The sequence below is a fragment of the Bubalus kerabau genome, chromosome 11, assembly GCF_029407905.1.
Source record: "Bubalus kerabau isolate K-KA32 ecotype Philippines breed swamp buffalo chromosome 11, PCC_UOA_SB_1v2, whole genome shotgun sequence".
Lineage (NCBI taxonomy): Eukaryota > Metazoa > Chordata > Mammalia > Artiodactyla > Bovidae > Bubalus > Bubalus kerabau.
Genome location: NC_073634.1, coordinates 23,914,977 through 23,927,188, shown reverse-complemented (window position 1 = coordinate 23,927,188; position 12,212 = coordinate 23,914,977). Strand labels below are relative to the sequence as shown.

Sequence of the window (12,212 nt, the reverse complement as noted above, 5' to 3'; positions counted from 1 at the left end):
GGTTCAGATTGCAGGTGGTACAGTGTGATTCTATTCTGAGGAAGTGGCAGCTTCTTTATTCTGGTAGCTTCCAGACAGTGGCCGCAGTCCTGTAGTTCTGAAGATGTCAAGCTTCTCAAAAAGGAGGAGCATAGCTCTTTTGGTGTTAGCTCTGAGGTGTGGTTTTGAGAATTGCTCCCTAATATGAAGGCAATGGCAACCCACTCCAGTACTCTTGCCTGGAAAATCCCATGGACGGAGGAGCCTGGAGGGCTGCAGTCCATGGGGTCGCTGAGGGTCGGACACGACTGAGCGACTTCACTTTCACTTTTCACTGTCATGCATTGGAGAAGGAAATGGCAACCCACTCCAGTGTTCTTGCCTGGAGAATCCCAGGGACGGGGGAGCCTGGTGGGCTGCTGTCTCTGGGGTCGCACAGAGTTGGAGACGACTGAAGTGACTTAGCAGCATGACCAATTATTCTTTTGAAGTGTATTACTAACTGGAGTGTATTCTGTTCTCTGCAGCCTAACTTTGACTGATATAATCTGCTCAATTTGTTTTTAGGACCAAGCATTTTTCATTGATTTAGCAAATATTTATTGAACGCCTTCTCTGAAACAAGTGTTGAGACATATTTTTCAGATGTGTCAAACAATAGTTTTAGATCACACAAATTGTATGTTGTTTTAAAAATTATATTTCCAGCAAAGTAGGTCCATCTAAATAGAACAGAAAAATTAAAAGTTCCATTTCCAATCTAATCACCACAGATAGTTCATTTGTCCTCATTGGTATAATGAAAAGATTATGGGAATTTAGAGACAAAAGATTAGTCTTTCTGAACTTCATCTGACAAATGGAGGCAGTAAGGACCTGTCCTACCTCATAAGGTTTCTGTGAGAATCAAATGATGCCAAGTATGTGAAACTGCTTACACAGTAAAGTGCTACACAGTGCTGGTTATTTACAATTAGTTATAATAATTTTATCCTACAAAGTTTTCAGCATTGGATGCTCATGATAGCACCTTTAAAGAAAACTTTTTTTGTTTGCTTAATTCTCAATTCAGTACAAATCCTGATTTTCATATAAAGGTATTCTGAAAGATAAATCATAGAGTGACTAGTCATTTTGGGAGAGGAATTTTCTACTTTTGAAAAATATCCACAATAGGAAACCTTTTACTAAATATGCCTCTCTCACATTTAATAAAATTGTTGCTTTACATATTTAAATAATACACATCTTGGTACATTCAGTGCACACAATGAGCTAATTATTTAGTTGCTTGAAAAACAATTATATCTTACAAATGATCTCATTTCAAATACAGGTGAGGAGCACACCAAATTATAAATCAGTCTTTGAGACACCTGCATAGTCAAGTTCACATGCTTTTTGTTTTTTTTTTCATGAGCTATGTGAAAGAGAAGCTTGATTTAGATCAAGAAATGTCTAGTTAGTGCCTCCTACATACCAGGTAACATTTTAGGTTTTAAAGACACAAAGATGAAAAAGACACAGTCATCTTCTATGTTATACTTCAGTCCAGTATTATCCAAAGCTGCAGCCAATTGTACTTGTGGCCATTGATCATTTAAGTATGGCTGGTATGACTCAGAAACTGAACTTTACATTTTATCTATTTAAATTAAATAGCCGTTTGTCACTAGTGACCACTGTATTGGACAGCACAGGTCTAGGCCAAACCCAACAGCTGACCTGTGGTTCTTGAGGATGTGGTGCTGGGAGGATGAAGTTTGGGCAAGACCCCTTTATTTTGTCTTAAAATAAAGGTGGCCTATTAATTTTCTGGTCTTATAGGTGGCGGTGGGGAAAGCGGTGCAACGGTTTGGAAGAATAAACAGCAACAAGAGACGCAGTTATACAATTCTGTTTAAAATCTGTTCTTTTGATTAAAATGTCCCCTAACATGTGACTGCAGCCATGAAATTAAAAGACGCTTACTCCTTGGAAAAAAAGCTATGACAAACCTAGATGACATATTAAAAAGCAGAAACATCACTTTGGTGACAAAGGTCTGTATAGTCAAAGCTATGGTTTTTCCAGTAGTCATGTTCAGATGTAAGAGCTGGACATTAAAGAAGGCTGAGTGCCGAAGAATTGATGCTTTTGAATTGTGGTGCTGGAGAAGACTCCTGAGAGTCCCTTGGCCAGCAAGGAGATCAAACCAGTCGATTCTAAAAGAAATCAACCCTGAATATTCACTGGAAGTGCTGATGCTGAAGCTCCAATACTTTGGCCACCTGATGTAAAGAGCTGATACACTGGAAAAGATCCTGATGCTGGACAAGATTGATGGCAGGAGGAGAAGGGGGCAACAGAGGATGAGATGGTTGGGTGGCATCACTGACTCAATGGACATGACTTTGAGCAAATTCCAGGAGATAGTGAAGGACAGGAAAGCCTGGCGTGCTGCAGTCTATTGCGGTCACATAAGAGTCAGACACTACTTAGCGACTGAACAATGTTTAGAATGAAAGACATTGCCAGGCCAAGAAAGCTAGACAGCAAAGGTCAAAAAACTGAGGTCTAAAAAGTCTAGTTTAGGGACATCCCTGGTGGTCACATGCTTAAGACTTCGAGCTACCATTGCAGGGTGCATGGATTCAATCCCTGGTTGGGGAACTAAAGTCCCACATGCCACACGGTGAGGTCAAAAACAATAAAACAAACAAACAAACCCTAGTTTATGTGTTATTGTTAGCATTCCTTGTCATTTTACATTGGCCATCAAAGATCAGAAAAGGATGAGGTTATTAGCAAATTCCTTATGAAAAACTTCCTTGATGGGGTGGGGTGGGCCATATCCAAGATATTTTTTCACTCAAATTTAAAAAGAACCGAGAGCTCATATTTAACAAAAAGGTATTGCATGCTACGGATCACTAATTATTGGGGTGATCTGTAGCACTTAATACCATTTTGTTAAATGTTAACAGCTACTGGTTAAATTTTTAAAAATTCATTTAAATTGAAGAATAATTGCTTTACCATATTGTGTGGTTTTCTGCCATACATCAACATGAATCAGTCATAGGTATACATATGTCCACTGTCTCAAAAATATGGAATGCTTCATGAATTTGCATGTTATCCTTGCATAGGGCTATCTTAATCTTCTCTGTATGGTTCCAATTTTAGTGTATGTGCTGCCAAAGTGAGCACCTGGTTAATTTTGCTTTACCTCTATTTTCATATGCAAGATGAATTTATTTTGATAAATTCTATTTATTCTAAGCAGTGAACAGATGCTATGATTTTACTCTATTTATTACAGTTATTTAAAAAGATATCTAAACACTATCAATTCACATGAGTCAGACAGGAAGGTAAAAATAATGTCAATATTGTTGCTAAGACTAGGGGTAAGTGGCTATAACTGATAACAAGAATATGACCTGTCACTGGTCATATACCACATATCCTTCTAGGGTCAATGTATTCATTTTGCAGATTTGTCCCAAATTACTGTTGTTTTTTTTTTTTAAGAGACCAAACACAGTGGCAGCTCCAGCCCAAAGCAGATGTGCCGGGTGAGAGCATCTGAAATAGAGTACCATTGTGGTTACACTTGACTGCACAGTTAGGTAATAGTGCTTTGATGCACTTCCTGCAGGGTGCATACTCTTGGAACGGTGGCTTCTTTTCACCAAAACTAACCAAATGTGGACTGAATTAAAGTGGTTGCTGCTGCTGCTGCTGCTAAGTCGCTTCAGTCGTGTCCGGCTCTGTGTGACCCCATAGACGGCAGCCCACCAGGCTCCCCCGTCCCTGGGATTCTCCAGGCAAGAACAATGGAGTGGGTTGCCATTTCCTTCTCCAGAATTAAAGGGGTTAGTTTTGGTAATAGCACCATAGTGCTCGTTCTTGGTAATCTTTTACAAGGAAAATGGTATCACAAACAGTATACTCTGGATTTTACAAACTTTCATAGGAACTATTAATAATTGAAATATCTCTGAATAGACTTTGTTTGAAGCTGGATTTCATGTTAAAGTGAAAGTGAAAGTCGCTCAGTTGTGTCTGACTCTTTGCGACCCCATGGACTATACAGTCCATGGAATTCTCCATGCCAGAATACTGGAATGGGTAGCTGTTCCCTTCTCCAGGGGATCTTCCTGACCCAGGAACTGAACTGGGGTCCCCTGCATTGCAGGCAGATTCTTTACCAGCTGAGCTACCAGAGAATCCCTTCATGTTAAATATGTCTTATTTAAAACACATCTCTAGGGTTCCAATCCTTTGGAAATATTGCTCACAGGTAAGATGAAGGCTTTGATTTTTGCAGAAGCTAAGGCAGGAAACAAAATTTTCTGTATTCAGCAAAACAGCAATATTGGAAATTGAGTTTGGGCATAAAATCTTATCATTTGCATCTCTAGCTGTTCAAAATGATGCATCCATCAGAAAATGGTGAGACTTTATGATTTCTGGGCCTTGTCTATAGAAATTACATTTTTAAATGAACACTAAAACAGTATATTTGTAATTTCCTACAGACGTTAATTGAATTTCCTTATACCAGTGAAAAAAGTGATAATCTATTTATGCCTTCCCAGAGTTACAGGTATAAGCCCTGTTAGAAATTAGTGACTGAATATCATGATAAGTGACTCTAAATTTGATCTGTATGTCTTTGGCAGTAAATAACACTTAAATAATCATTCTTCTTGATGAAAAGTACTGGCTCTGGAATCAGATTCTTGGGTTCCAGTCCTGGCTTTCCAGTTTACTAACTGTGGCTCTAGGGCAGGTCTCTTAACTTCTCCTAGACTTTCTTTAAGTGTACCATGGCCACAGTAATAATAATGCCTGTGTTAGGGGGTTTCTGTCAGAATTTACTAACATGACCCTTGTAGTGGTTAGCACAGTATACAGCAGGTTATTTAAGTGGCTGCTGTTATTACATGTATGTTAGATGTGCTTTGTGGGGCTTCCCTGGTGACTCAGATGGTAAAGAATCTGCCCACAATGCTGGACACCCAGGTTTGATCCTTGGGTCAGGAAAATCCCCTGGAGAAACGAATGGCAACCCACTCCAGTGGGTTTTTGCCCAGAGAATTTCATGGACAGAGGAGCCTGGAGGGTTACAGGCCATGAGGCCACAAAGAGTTAGATACGATTGAGTAACGCTTTAGATGTGCCTTGTAGTCTCTCCTGGGTATGTGCCTTGTTTCCTCAACTTAACTGCAAGCTTTGAGAAGACAGAAACCAGCTCATATAGTTTTCTAGTCTCTTCATCATCCAGCAAAATACCTTATAAATTATATTATACAGGTCAGCAATGAGATTTAAAACTAAAAGGCAATTTGGGGCTAAAGGACCTTGACTATCAGTTTCCTGAGACTGTTTGTGAATCCGTCTCCCACTCTAGGATAACCCTGTAGTTCCTTGTGAGTTGTGTCAATGGGAATTCATGGCTGCTGCCTACACCAGTCACCAACAGTCAATCCAATCAAGCAATTTGTCAAAGGCCTGAGGCTGTATGCACAAAGTAGTGCAAAAGAAATTCCAGTTGAGTTAAATAACTGATTATTTGCATGAATTACAAACTGTTTCTGAGTTTTAAAGGCATTTCTGGCTAACCGGGAAGTGTGTAATTTATCTCACCTAAGTTAAATTATGCAGAATATAATTTATGCCTTCATTCTTTAGCTCTTCTCATGTTTTAGTGATAGGCTAGTTAGCATTTTCTGTATCTAAGAACTTACTGTCGCTGAACAACTCATCTGCAATAAGCTCAAAGGTCACTCACAGTGACCTTAAAAACCTACTTCTTTTAAACATGCCTCCTGAGTTTTACTTCTCAATCTTTTTAAAAATATTTATTTATTTGGCTGCACCAGATCTTAGTTGTAGCACATGGGATCCTCAATCTTCGTTGTCACATGTGGGATCTTACAGTTGTGGCACGTGGGATCTAGTTCCCTGACCAGATAGCGAACCCAGGACCCCTACATTGGGAGCGCTGAATCTCAGTCATTGGACCACCAGGGAAATCCCTACCTCTTAAGTCATTTAAATTAACAGTTTGATTTGAGCTGTCCAAAGAAAGAATTAAGTTTAATTCTAGTACATATTGACTCTAACCTACTATAAGTTAAGTACACCCTGAGTATAATAGCAACGTTCAGCAAGGCTGGGTTTCCTTACCAACTGAGGGGTGTGAGAACTGCATTTTAACCTGGTATAATCCATAGGTGGACTTCCTGGTGGCTCAGACGGTAAAACGTCTACCTACAATGCAGAAGACCCGGGTTCAATCCCTGAGTCAGGAAGATCTCCTGGAGAAGGAAATGGCAACCCACTCCAGTATTCTTGCCTGGAAAATCCCCTGGATGGAGGAACCTGGTAGGCTATAGTGCATGGGGTCGCATCACAGAAAACTAACCAATCTAATCACATGGGCTGCAGCCTAGTCTACCTCAATGAAACTATGAACCATGTCATGTAGGGCCACCCAAGACGGATGGGTCATGGTGGAGAGTTCTGACAAAATGTGGTCCACTGGAGAAGGGAATGGCAAACCACTTCAGTATTCCTACCTTGAGAACCCCATGAACAGTATGAAAAGGCACAAAGATAGGACACTGAAAGATGAACTCCCCAGGTCGGTAGGTGCCCAATATGCAATTGGAGATCAGTGGAGAAATAACTTCAGAAAGAACAAAGACATGGACCCAAAGCAAAAACAACACCCAGTTGTGGATGTGACTGGTGATATAGGCAAGGTTCGATGCTGTAAAGAGCAATATTGCATAGGAACCTGGAATGTTAGGTCCATGAATCAAGGCAAATTGAAAGTGATCAAACAGGAGATGGCAAGAGTGAATGTCGACATTTTAGGAATAAGCAAACTAAAATGGACTGAAATGGGTGAATGTAACTCAGATGACCATTATATCTACTAATGTGGGCAAGAATCCCTTAGAAGAAATGGAGTAGCCATCATAGTCAACAAAAGAGTCCAAAACGCAGTACTTGGATGGAGTCTCAAAAACAACAGAATGATCTCTGTTTGTCTCCAAGGCAAACCATTCAATATCACAGTAATCCAAGTCTATGCCCCAACCAGTAATGCTGAAGAAGCTGAAGTTGAATGGTTCTATGAAGACCTACAAGACCTTCTAGAATTAACACCCCAAAAGATGTCCTTTTCATTATAGGGGACTGGAATGCAAAAGTAGGAAGTCAAGAAACATTTGGAGTAACAGGCAAATTTGGCCTTGGAGTACAAAATGAAGCAGGGCAAAGGCTCATAGAAATCTGCCAAGAGAACGCATTGGTCATAGCAAACACCCTCAATACAAGAGAAGACTCTACACATAGACATCACCAGATGGTCAACACCGAAATCAGACTGATTATATTCTTTGCATCCAAAGATGGAGAAGCTCTATACAGTCAGCCGGGAGCTGACTGTGGCTCAGATTACGAACTCCTTATTGCCAAATTCAAACTTAAATTGAAGAAAAGTAGTGAAAGCCACTAGACCATTCAGGTATGACCTAAATCAAATCCCTTATGATAATACAGTGGAAGTGAGAAATAGATTTAAGGGACTAGATCTGATAGAGTGCCTGATGAACTATGGATGGAGGTTCGTGACATTGTACAGGAGACAGGAAGCAAGACCATCCCCAAGAAAAAGACATGCAAAAAAGCAAAATGGCTGTCTGAGGAGGCCTTACAAATAGCTGTGAAAAGAAGAGAAGCCCAAACCAAAGGAGAAAAGGAAAGATATATTCATTTGAATGCAGAATTCTGAAGAATAGCAAGGAGAGATAAGAAAGCCTTCCTCAGCGATCAATGCAAAGAAATAGAGGAAAACAATAGAACAGGAAAGACTAGAGATCTCTTTAAGAAAATTAGAGATACCAAGGGAACATTTCATGCAAAGATGGGCTCGATAAAGGACAGAAATGGTATGGACCTAACAGAAGCAGAAGATATTAAGAAGAGGTGGCAAGAATACACAGAAGAACTGTACAAAAAAGATCTTCATGACCCAGATAATCACAATGGTGTGATCACTCACCTAAAGCCAGACATCCTGGAATGTGAAGTCAAGTGGGCCTTAGGAAGCATCACTACAAACAAAGCTAGAGGAGGTGATGGAATTTGAGCTGAGCTATTTAAAATCTTAAAAGATGATGCTGTGAAAGTGCTGCACTCAATATGCCAGCAAATTTGGAAAACTCAGCAGTGGCCACAGGACTGGAAAAAGTCAGTTTTCATTCCAATCCCTAAGAAAGGCAATGCCAAAGATGCTCAAACTACTACACAATTGCACTCATCTCACACACTAGCAAAGTAATGCTCAAAATTCTCCAAGCTAATTAAAAGATGCTTACTCCTTGGAAGGAAAGTTATGACCAACCTAGATAGCATATTCAAAAACAGAGACATTACTTTGCCAACAAAGGTCCATTGTTTTTTTCAGTAGTCATGTATGGATATGAGAGTTGGACTGTGAAGAAAGCTGAGCACTGAAGAATTGATGCTTTTGAACTGTGGTGTTGGAGAAGACTCTTGAGAGTTCCTTGGACTGAAAGGAGATTCAACCAGTCCATTCTAAAGGAGATCAGTCCTGGGTGTTCTTTGGAAGGAATGATGCTAAAGCTGAAACTCCAGTACTTTGGCCACCTCATGTGAAGAGTTGACTCATTGGAAAAGACCCTGATGCTGGGAGGGATTGGGGGCAGGAGGAAAAGGGGACGACAGAGGATGAGATGGCTGGATGGCATTACCGACTCAATGGACATGAGTTTGAGTGAACTCCCGGAGATGGCGATGGACAGGGAGGCCTGGTGTGCTGCAATTCATGGGGTTGCAAAGAGTCGGACACGATTGAGTGACTGAAGTGAACTAACTGAACTGAGGCTTCAACAATACGTGAACCGTGAACTTCCAGATGTTCAAGCTGGTTTTAGAAAAGGCAAACAAACCAGAGATCAAATTGCCAACATCTGCTGGATCATTAAAAAAGCAAGAGAGTTCCAGAAAAACATCTATGTCTGCTGTAGTGACTATGCCAAAGCCTTTGACTGTGTGGATCACAATCAACTGTGGAAAATTCTTCAAGAGATGGGAATACCAGACCACCTGACGTGCCTCCTGAGAAATCTGTATGCAGGCCATGAAGCAACAGTTAGAACTGGACATGGAACAACAGACTGGTTCCAAATAGGAAAGGAGTACATCAAGACTGTATATTGTCACCCTGCTTATTTAACTTATATGCAGAGTACATCATGAGAAACACTGGGCTGGATGAAGCACAAGCTGGAATCAAGATTGCTGGGAGAAATATCAATAACCTCAGATATGCAGTGGAGAAGGCAATGGCACCCCACTCCAGTACTCTTGCCTGGAAAATCCCATGGAGAGCAGAGCCTGGTAGGCTGCAGTCCATGGGGTTGCTAAGAGTCAGACACGGCTGATTGACTTCACTTTCACTTTCATGCCTGGAGAAGGAAATGGCAACCCACTCCAGTGTTCTTGCTTGGAGAATCCCAGAGATGGGGGAGCCTGGTTGGCTTCCGTCCATGGGGTCGCACAGAGTCGGATAGAACTTAAGCGACTTAGCAGCAGCAGCAGATATGCAGATGACACCACCCTTACGGCAGAAAGTGAAGAACTAAAGAGCCTCTTGATGAAAGTGAAAGAGGAGAGTGAAGAAGCTGGCTTAAAACTCAACATTCTAAAACAAAGATCATGGCATCCAGTCCTATCATTTCATGGCAAATAGATGGAGAAACAGTAGGCTCCAAAATCACTAGAGATGGTGACTGCACCCATGAAATAAAAAGACGCTTACTCCTTGCAAGTAAAGTTATGACCAATCTAGACAGCATATTAAAAAGCAGAGACATTATTTTGCCAACAAAGGTCCGTCTAGTTAAGGCTATGGTTTTTCCAGTGGTCATGTATGGATGCGAGAGTTGGACTGTAAAGAAAGCTGAGCGCTGAAGAATTGATGCTTTTGGAGAAGACTCTTGAGAGTCCCTTGGACTGCAAGGAGATCCAACAAGTCCATCCTAAAGGAAATCAGTCCTGAGTACTCACTGGAAGGACTGATGTTGAAGCTGAAACTCCAATACTTTGGCCACCTCATGCGAAGAGCTGACTACTTTGAAAAGACCCTGATGCTGGAAAAGATTGAAGGCAGGAGAAGGGGACAACAGAGGATAAGATGGTTGGATGGCATTGCCGACCTAATGGACATGAGTTTGAGTAAACTCCAGGAGTTGGTGATGGACAGGGAGGCCTGGTGTGCTGCAGTCCATGGGGTCGCAGAGTCAGACACGACTGAGTGACTGAAGTGAACTGAATCCATAGGTTGGATGTAGGCTTTGAGAACTTAAATATGTTCACTATCACACAAGATATTTGGAAAGTTTGTACAAGGCCACTGGGCTCTGCTCTTTGTTCTCATTGCTTTGTCAACGTTTCTTCATCTGAGATTCCTCTTTGATACGTCTACTTTCATTTTATTGTAGTAATTAAAAAAATAAATTCTAATTGTTTTTTGGTTTATCAGTGTACACCTGCAGGCGCACACGAATTTTGAGTCTAGCTGTACTGTGTTGTGAAAAAACTTGCAATTGGATCCTAAAATTACAGCAGTGTAAATTATAAAGTACTAAACACTGTAGGTGAAAGCACTATCAGCAATAAATAAAAATGGCTTTCTTTGGGAGGAAATAACTGGAAAGAGAGAGAATAGGCTGGGGGAGGAAATGATCCACACCATTAGGAAAGGAAGAGCCATATTTAGGAAAGCATCTGAGGGACAAGGATATCTGAAACAAGTGAATTTTGGTCTTAGGCACTCCTCCAAGGGTTCAAGTCACAGAGGCAGTTAGGTTGCCTGAGCTTTGCCATTTCCTCTCCTGAAAAGACACTGGATTTTATTTCCCAAAGACCGCTCATTCCGTTTTGCTGAGAGCATAGCTTGTGTGCAGGGGCCTGTTCAGGAACTGGCTTTGCAAAGATGAAAAGAGCCCAGTTCCTGTCTCCAAGCGCTTCTCGGCCTTAAAACAGAACATCCTAATAGGTAGGTATGCTGCTACTGCTGCTGCTGCTAGGTCGCTTCAGTCGTGTTCGACTCTGTGCAACCCCATAGACAGCAGCCCACCAGGCTCCTCTGTCCATGGGATTCTCCAGGCAAGAACACTGGAGTGGGTTGCCATTTCCTACTCCAAAGCATGAAAGCGAAAAGTCAAAGTGAAGTCGCTCAGTCGTGTCCGACTCCTAGCGACCCCATGGACTGCAGCCCACCAGGCTCCTCCGTCCATGGGATTTTCCAGGCAAGAGTACTGGAGTGGGGTGCCATTGCCTTCTCCAGGTAGGTAGATTTAAAAGGGCCCTATTATAAGATGAGAAGAAGCTTGCGGAGGCCTGTTTCCACAGAGGAAATGAGCTCTGTGTGGTCCAAAAGGCAGGCACTTTTGATAGGCTTTCTTATCTTCCAAAAAGAATGATCATGTGAAATATGAAACAAATAGATCGCCCAGAAAGGAAAGGATTGGGATGAAACTTTATATGGAAGTTTGAAATAAGTCCTCAGTATCTTCAGGAAAGAAGGGTCTAGAAGACCCAGGAGTGCTAACTGATCAAACGGACAGTCCCCCCAATGGAGCGTCTTCCTCAGACTTGCACCTCAGGAAATGTTGACTGTTCTGGAATATCTACTTAGTGGGGGGAGAGAGTCCACCCACTTGTATCAGATTTGAACGTAACATGGGGAGAAGGCTACTTTCACGATTCTAAGCTCTTTTCTCCCTTCACCCCCTGTAGTTTCAGGGCTGTGTGAGGTGTATCGGCAGGAATGTTCTCTTTTGAAGAGAAGTAATAAAAGCATTTAAATTAGCGGGAGGGTGGTTAACACCCGCAGCTCTGGCCCCACAGCACGCCACCTCGTCCGCTGGGGTTCACTCCGCACCTCCCCTAGGGTTGGCGCAATAGCGCTAACAGCCGTGGAGTAGCAACGGTTCCCGCGCAGCGCGCGGCGAGCGTTACGCGGCCAGGACTTGCAGGCCAGCCGCAAGTTCAAGAAGGGGCTGGGAGGGGGTGGGGGGACGAGGCCGGTCCGGGGGCAGCTTTTGACGAACGGCCCTTACAGCCAATTGGAAGCCTGGTCGACTTTTCCCTCTGCCAATAGGGAGCAAGGCCCGGACTGGGGAGGGGGGCGCTTCCCGAGG

The 12,212-nt window shown here is 42.2% G+C and overlaps 1 non-coding gene across 1 annotated transcript; it reads right to left on the bottom strand.

Moving 5' to 3' along the window:
- Positions 1-3,065: 3,065 nt before the first annotated feature.
- LOC129623971 (U6 spliceosomal RNA) lies at positions 3,066-3,171 on the bottom strand. The gene has a single exon (XR_008700712.1). It is a non-coding gene; the product is annotated as a U6 spliceosomal RNA (small nuclear RNA).
- Positions 3,172-12,212: the final 9,041 nt, after the last annotated feature.